At 42.2% G+C, this 8,214-nt stretch overlaps 1 long non-coding RNA gene across 1 annotated transcript in view; it reads left to right on the forward strand.

The window, feature by feature from the left end:
* The window catches only part of LOC147115695 (uncharacterized), a 28,689-nt gene extending 21,681 nt beyond the window's left edge, over positions 1-7,008 (forward strand). The window contains exons 2-3 of the long non-coding RNA XR_015078585.1: positions 4,213-4,274; positions 5,470-7,008. This is a non-coding gene — a long non-coding RNA (uncharacterized LOC147115695). The remainder of the gene's footprint in view (positions 1-4,212; positions 4,275-5,469) is intronic.
* Positions 7,009-8,214: the final 1,206 nt, after the last annotated feature.

The raw sequence follows: 8,214 nt of genomic DNA on the forward strand, positions 1-8,214 counted from the left end.
TGGGACAGTGGCAGCATGGATACGAAATTGGCTAAGTGACAGAAAACAGTGTAATGTTGAACGATTGTTTATCGGACTGGAGGAAGGTATACAGTGGTGTTCCCCAGGTGTCGGTACTTGGACCACTGCTTTTCTTGATATATGTTAATGACTTGGACTTGGGAGTACTGGGCACAATTTCAAAATTTGCAGATGACACTAAACTTGGAGGTATAGTGAACAGTGAGGAGGATAGTGATAGACTTCAAGAAGAGATAGACAGGTTGGTTGAATGGGCGGACACGTGGCAGATGAAATTTAACGCAGAAAAGTGCGAAGTGATACATTTTGACAGGAAGAATGAGGAGAGGCAATATAAACTAAAGGGTACAATCCTAAAGGGGGTGCATGAACAGAGAGACCTGGGGGTATATGTTCACAGATCGTTGCAGGCAGCAGGGCAGGTTGAGAAAGCGGTTAGAATAGCATATGGGATGCTGGGCTTCATAAATAGAGGCATAGAGTACAAAAGCAAGGAAGTTATGATGAACCTTTATAAAACACTGGTTCGGCCTCAACTGGAGAATTGTGTCCCATTCTGGGCACCGCACTTTAGGAAGGATGTGAAGGCCTTAAAGAGGGTGCAGAAAAGATTTACGAGAATGATTCCAGGGATGAGGGATTTCCGTTACGTGGATACACTGGAGAAGCTGGGGTTGTTCTCCTTAAAGCAGAGAAGGTTGAGAGGAGATTTGATAGAGGTGTTCAAAATCATGAGGGGTCTGGACAGAGTAGATAGAGAGAAACTGTTCCCATTGGCGGAAGGGTCGAGAACCAGAGGACACAGATTCAAGGTGATTGGCAAAAGAACCAAAGGTGAAATGAGGAAAAACATTTTTACGCAATGAGTGGTTAAAATCTGGAATGCACTGCCTGAAAGGGTGGTGGAGGCAGACTCAATTCTGGCTTTCAAAAGGGAATTGGATAAGTACCTGAGGGGAAAAATTTGCAGGGCTACAGGAAAAGGGTGGGGAAGTGGGAGTAGCTGAAGTGCTCTTGCAGAGAGTCGGCACGGGCTCGACGGGCCGAATGGCCTCCTTCTGTGCTGTAACCATTCTATGATGCCAACCAGTGTGCGATTATCACACACTGCGATTTTCAGGGCTGTTAGTTCACAGTAAGGAACCAGATGGGAGTTTTGGAAGGGTAGACTAGATGGACCGATGCTCTTCTCCTGCTCAAAACATTACTGTGTTACTGAAATAAAGAATAGATTGGCCTTCCAAAGCTAGGCTTTATTAACTTTAAAATCAGCAGCATATCTTTCCACATCCAGTCCCAACTAAAGCTAGAAAAGAACTGAATTTAAGGTAGTCACAACACATCATGTGATCATCAACTACCAATGAGATTACAACACATATCCCAAGGCAGTTAACAAACAACGAATCACAATACTTTTACTAATCAAGGAATAATCACCACATTCACCCCTCCTTTTAAAATATACTCCAACCTAATAACTTTTACAATTTACAATTAATTATTTACAACTAAACTATGCATGAGAATAAAACTATTTACATAACACAATACTAAATGAACAACAACAAATAATAACATTACGCATAAGTATTAAGTATCTCTCAACTAAAACAATATACTATAATATTTCAACAATTTTTAAAACATTACTATCAATTTAAAAGTCCATTTTCAATCGGTCGACTGGATATCTTGTTCATGTCGACCTTCTTAACCTTGGTGAAATTCCTTGCCCTCCCACGCCAGAAGGCACAGAAGTATCTTCAACAGGAAGGCTATTCATATCCCGATTCTCAACGGTTTCCGGATTAGAAATCCAATCAGAAGATGAACTGGGACGGTCATAAACATCTATCAAAGGCTGACTAATAGAAGTATGATTATCTGCAATCGGATTGGAAATATTCGTAGTATCTGTAACAGCATCCACATTATCCGAATCATGACCATTATTAATATCCTCAGAAGAGGGCTGGCCCCCACAGGGAGCCAAGTCTTTAATTGAAACAGTACTTTCTTTCCCATCTTGGAATCGAATATGAGCATATTGGGAATTTGCCTCCAACAGCTCCACCTCCTCCACCAAGGGGTCATATTTTGACAATCTAACATGGCGTCGAAGCAACACAGGTCCCTGCATAGTAAGCCATGAAGGTACCGAATATCCCGTAGTAGATCTCCGCGGATAGTTAAAGAGCCTTTCGTGGGGGGTCACATTAGTAGCCGTTGAAAGCAATGATCTAATGGAATGCAGGGCATCAGGCAGCACCATTTCCCACTGTGTATTCTTAAGGTTCCGGGATGTCAACACCAACATAACTGCCTTCCAGATCACCCCATTGTATCGTTCACACTGTCCATTACCCTGGGGATTATACGGGGTAGTTCTACTAGTAGAAATTCCCCGACTCTGAAGGTATCCCTTCAACTGGGAAGACATAAAAGAACTTCCCTGATCCGAATGGATATACGCAGGCATCCCAAAGATGACAAAAAGTTGAGTCAAACATTTAATAACCGTAGCAGCTGATACATCTGCACAAGGAAAAGCAAAAGGGAACCTTGAAAACTCGTCCACAACAGTAAATATATATCGGTTTTGAGTCGTTGAAGGAAGAGGTCCCTTAAAATCGACACTCAAACGTTCAAAAGGAGAAGTAGCCTTTATAAGATGAGCTCATTGAGGCTTAAAGAAATTCAGGCCACAGTTACTATGTACCTTGGCCTGAGATTCTGACCCAGCGTCAAGGTGGAAGTCAGGTGGGTTGCTCAACGGGTGCTGGAATTTGATGGCGGATGCCATATGCGCAAGCTTCTTACCCTGTTTAAGCTCCACCTCAAATTCTGGGCAGGGTGTTGGAATAGGCGAGTCCACTGCACACCTCCCCACACCCAGTGTCTGGGGAGTTCCCGGGCTCCCTGAAGAATTCAGCTCATTACGTCCTTGTAAAGCCTCAATGGAACCTTTGCTAAGCACTGGTGTCAGTTCTGTTGAGGCCCTTGTCAAGACCCTAGATCTTGCCCAGACTAATGTAACGAATCATGTAGGGGATTATTTAACGTTATTTAAAATGATTTGTTCTCCATTAGCTGGTGAAGAACAAAGAGACCTTGATTTTTAAAAATCTTTCATCTGGCAACGTCCTCTGAGTCACTGGGGAGCAGCTAGATGCCATTCCGCCCTTGGAGCTGCGCTCCCTGTTTGTAGCGATGTTGGTTTTGCACATGTGTATTTACAGCATGGACATGCATTTTACTTAAAATTCAAATGTGTAAACTTTCACAATATTAAGAGAAGTGTACATGAAGAATTTTGCAAAGAAAAATCTTAACCTCAAATACTGAGCCTCTTTAAAGACTTCTGAAGCGATTCCAACTTTAATTCCACAGGGGGCACTACGACAACATAATTTAGTTGCAAGTAAACTGTGCAGCCTTTCCTTGTGAACTAACAATAGTGGTTAATTTTAGTGTGATCTTCAGACCCAGTGCATTTAATGTAATCGGCCTCAGGAGGTACAATAAATATTCCATTCAGTTAAGATTGTGTAATGTTAGTTTTGTCAGTGTTACTGTAATACAATTAATGGTAATTGTGTAATGAACAGAAGCAAAAATAAATTGATTCTGCATCATGACATTTAATAACTTTTAATCATATATTTATATTTAAAATGATGCTGCAATGTAATCCAACACTTATTTGGATGGATTTTAAAGCAATATGTGTTAATGTGGTAAAAGATGAACAGTAGAGTCCACAGCCTAAACTCAATTAATTTTAAAAGTTATAAATTATCTTGGAGAGCTATTTTCTGGGCTTTAGTAGTTTAATGTTGACTCCGTGCCAGTGGGCTTCAAATGTTCTTTCATGTAGCTTAAAGGTAGAGTTATATCTTTTGATGTGGATTTAAGTCATTGTTAAAAGTTCACCACTAATAACAGGCAATTATTTAGAGTGGTTCTGACCAATTCAAGTAACATTTCACATCCCAATATTACACCATTTGTGTTATAAGTCTCACTTTGATTGTGCATTAATACTAAAGACAGACTTACGTCATTACATTCCCATGTTTTTCTAATGTATGGTGGACAAAATTCCTATGTGCATTGAGTATTCACACATTTATGCTGCATCTTCAAACAATGGGGGAAAAATTCAATTTTACCTTTGCTCGTTTACAGGCATAAAATGGTCGCTGAACCAGCAACTTTCAGGTGGCAACCTCCCATGCCCGATCTGCCCTGTAAGTAAGCTGGTCGCGATATTGGGAGCGGGCGGTCTTTTAATTGTCCAGAATTGTCTTAGGGTTCATTTACAATCGAACTTGTAGAGTCAGTATGGGGGTTTGCATTCCACCAATGTAACTGCAGCTAAAGTTCCAAGTTCCCCTCCAAGTCACACACCATCCTGACTTAGGATGAAGGATATTGCCAATCCTTCATCATCGCTGGGTCAAAATCCTGGAACTCCCTACCTAACAGCACTGTGGGAGTACCTTCACCACACGGACTGCAGTGGTTCAAGAAGGTGGCTCACCAACACCTTCTCAAGGGCAACTAGGGATGGGCAATAAATGCTGGCCTTGCCAGTGATGCCCAGATCCCATAAGCGAATTAAAAAAAAATCAGGCAAAAATTATTTTTCACCAAAGCTAAGCTTGTAAATGCACCATTCCATTTATTTTTGTTACTGTAAAACAGTGCAGAAGCAACCACACTGTAAAATAAATCAGATTGTGATCTATCAATTATGCATAACAAATTGGTCCAGAATATACTCGAGGGTTCTGCTGGATATACACTGTAACTCTGGCAGGAGTCCAGTGGAACCCACCAGAAAAAGGCAGAGACCTGGTTCCATTAGGTCCCTGCTGAGTCCAGGAGTTCCCGGTCTAGCCTTGTAAAAGGTGGAACATCTGTCCACCACTTAAGGCCAATGACACCAAAGGGGCAGAGCCAGGGTTGGGGGACTACCTACACAAATGTTTCCACTTCCCTGGCTCAGTATGGATCTGGCGCATTACTGGTATGTTGAGAGAAATGAGGCCTCCAGATGGGTGCAAGTAGGCCCCATGACTGGGGGTCTATTTGACAGGAATGGCCTGGACCCCAAGGGCAGGTTTTATCATTGTTAATAAAATTTGGATCAGCCCTCTTACACAGAGAGCTGAAGGGGAGACACACGGGGTCTCAGGGTGGGGCAGGTGGTGGTAGGGGCTTGGGCACCTCTCCCCCGATAGTCACATGGGGCAGGTGGGAAGCAGAGCTATGCCCATTGTGGCACAGGGATCTGCCGGCTGCATGCAAATGAGGTGCCCTTCCACAAACTCTGATGGGTTCAGTGTTGGATATACCAGTGGGCGGCATCCTGATGTAAATGCTGGGATTGTGGCCCATGGATTTTTGGGGCCATTGTAATATGTAAATGTTCTTTTACAGATATTTCGAGGCAATGGCTTCCAAACATTAAGAGGACTGATTGCTCAGAACTTCTCCATAGAGCTCCATTCATAATTAAAGCCATTTCAACAAGAGAACCTCAAAGAGTATCTGGCGGACCCTGCATCCCGGCCTTCCGAGGACTTGAGAGATTCTGAATAGCATCATCCGAGAACTGCCCAGAGCAGGTATTCCTCACCGTGCTGATTGGAGAACCAGGCTTCTATGCCAAGTGAACCTAGTTATGTATCCAGATGTCCAGTGGCACATAAACTTTGCACTGTCTCATGCACAGATGAATGGTCTCTTCTAGTGTGCTTTAGGTGTGAGGTGAAGGTATAGAATGACAACACCTGTTCAATTCTTTATCTATTTACAACCTTAGCCTCACTACCTCCTTTAACCTCAAGTGGAACTTCCATATCCTCTCCATTGCTAAAGTGGTCTCCAAGAAGTTTTCTCTTTCATCCCAAGCTAATTTTCTCCATGCTTTACTATATATCATTGTTCAGCGCATATCATTGAATTAAAAAATGTGTCTATGTATTTATGATAGAATAATTTACATACCATTTTAATCACTTACCAGATTCTGTAACCTCACCATAAATTGTTTTGAACGGTTTTCCCTTGCCTTGTCAAGGATTTTCTTGGTAGCCAGATGATATGCTTTGACCTTTCTGTGGCACAACTGGTGTGCCCAGCTCAGGTGAGGGAGGGGCAACTCGATTGGTGTCACAGTGCAAGTGGACTGGCTGCCTGCCCGAGGAATTTAAATGAAAAAAAAGTACTCCCTTTTCAAATAATCTGGTTTCCATACTGCAACCAATTGCTCTGCATCCCTTCCACTCATGTCGCTAGGGCACAAATGAGAGATATGTTGTATTTTCCCCATTTCCATGGTGTATTGTGTGTGTTTACTCCAAATGCAATGCACACTTCGGTGGGAGGAAAGAAGGACAGGGATCCGGCATAACTGAGTCCTTCCCAAATGTCCACCCCCATCCAACAGGGAGACAAGAAGTTCCCTAGGTCAAGCCCTGGCCTGTGCTGAATTAGGTGACCTTACCTGGACTGCTGCAAGGGGATTGTGCCCTGGGTTAGGGAGAGGAAAAATCCAAGGAATTGCAATTTGGGCAAGGTTCCAAAGGGTTACTGATAAATGTGGGACTGTGTTCCAAAGAGTTAATGCCTTAAGGAGAGGAGGGAGAAAATTGGCAGAGAACGGAAGTGAAAAGCAAATTGCATTTGTTGGTACGTTTCTCTCATGGGTTGCAGTATCCACATTCAAGAGAATTCTCGAGCCAAGTGCTCTGGATTTCTTCTCTCATATCCACATATAAACACCATAATCTGGGAGGAAATTGAGGCAGGTCTCAGTGACGCTGGGTTCCTGAAATAAAGAATAGATTTGCCTTCCAAAACTAGGCTTTATTAACTTTAAAATCTGCAGCACATCCAGTCCCAACCAAAGCTGGAAAAGAACTGAATTTAAGGTGGCCACCACACATCATGTGACATCAACTACCAATGAGATTACAACATATATCCCAAGGCAGTTAACAAACAACCAATCACAATACTTTTACTAAACAAGGAATAATCACCACATTCACCCCTCCTTTTAAAATATACTCCAACCTAAATAACCTTTACAATTTATAATTAATTATTTACAACTAAAACTATGCACAACAAGAGTAAAACTGTTTACATGACACAATACTAAGTGAACAACAACAAATAATAACATTGCACATAAGTATTAAGTATCTCTCAACTAAAACAATATAATATAATATTTCAACAATTTTAAAACATTACTATCAATTTAAAAGTCCATTTTCAATCGGTCGACCAGATATCTTGTTCGTGTCGACCTTCTTAACCTTGGTGAAATTCCTTGCCCTCCCACACCAGCAGGCACAGAAGTATCTTCAGCAGGAAGGCTATCCATATCCCGATTTTCAACGGTTTCCGGATTAGAAATCCCATCAGAAGGTAAACTGGGACGGTCATAAACATCCATCAAGGGCTGACTAATAGAAGTGTAATTATCTGCAATCGGATTGGAGACATTCGTAGTATCTGTAACAGCATCCACATTATCTAAATCATGACTATTGTTAATATCCTCAGAAGAGGGCTGGCCACCACAAGGAGCCAAGTCTTTAATTGAAACGGTACTTTCTTTCCCATCTTGGAATCGAATATGAGCATATTGGGAATTTGCCTCCAACAGCTCCACCTCCTCCACTAAAGGATCATATTTTGACAATCTAACATGGCGTCGAAGCAGCACAGGTCCCTGCATAGTAAGCCATGAAGGTACCGAATATCCCGTAGTAGATCTCCGCGGATAGTTAAAGAGCCTTTCATGGGGGGTCACATTAGTAGCCGTTGAAAGAAATGATCTAATGGAATGCAGGGCATCAGGCAGTACCATTTCCCACTGTGTATTCTTAAGGTTCCGGGATGTCAAAGCCAACATAACTGCCTTCCAGATCACCCCATTGTATCGTTCGCACTGTCCATTACCCTGGGGATTATACAGGGTAGTTCTACTAGTAGAAATTCCCCGACTCTGAAGGTATTCCTTCAACTGGGAAGACATAAAAGAACTTCCCTGATCTGAATAGATATACGCAGGCATCGCAAAGATGACAAAAAGTTGAGTCAGACATTTGATAACTGTAGCAGCTGATACATCTGCACAAGGAAAAGCAAAAGGGAACCTTGAAAACT

Source organism: Somniosus microcephalus, chromosome 6 (genome assembly GCF_052327205.1).
Source record: "Somniosus microcephalus isolate GS21.2 chromosome 6, FLI_Smic_1.0, whole genome shotgun sequence".
NCBI classification, from domain to species: Eukaryota; Metazoa; Chordata; class Chondrichthyes; order Squaliformes; family Somniosidae; genus Somniosus; species Somniosus microcephalus.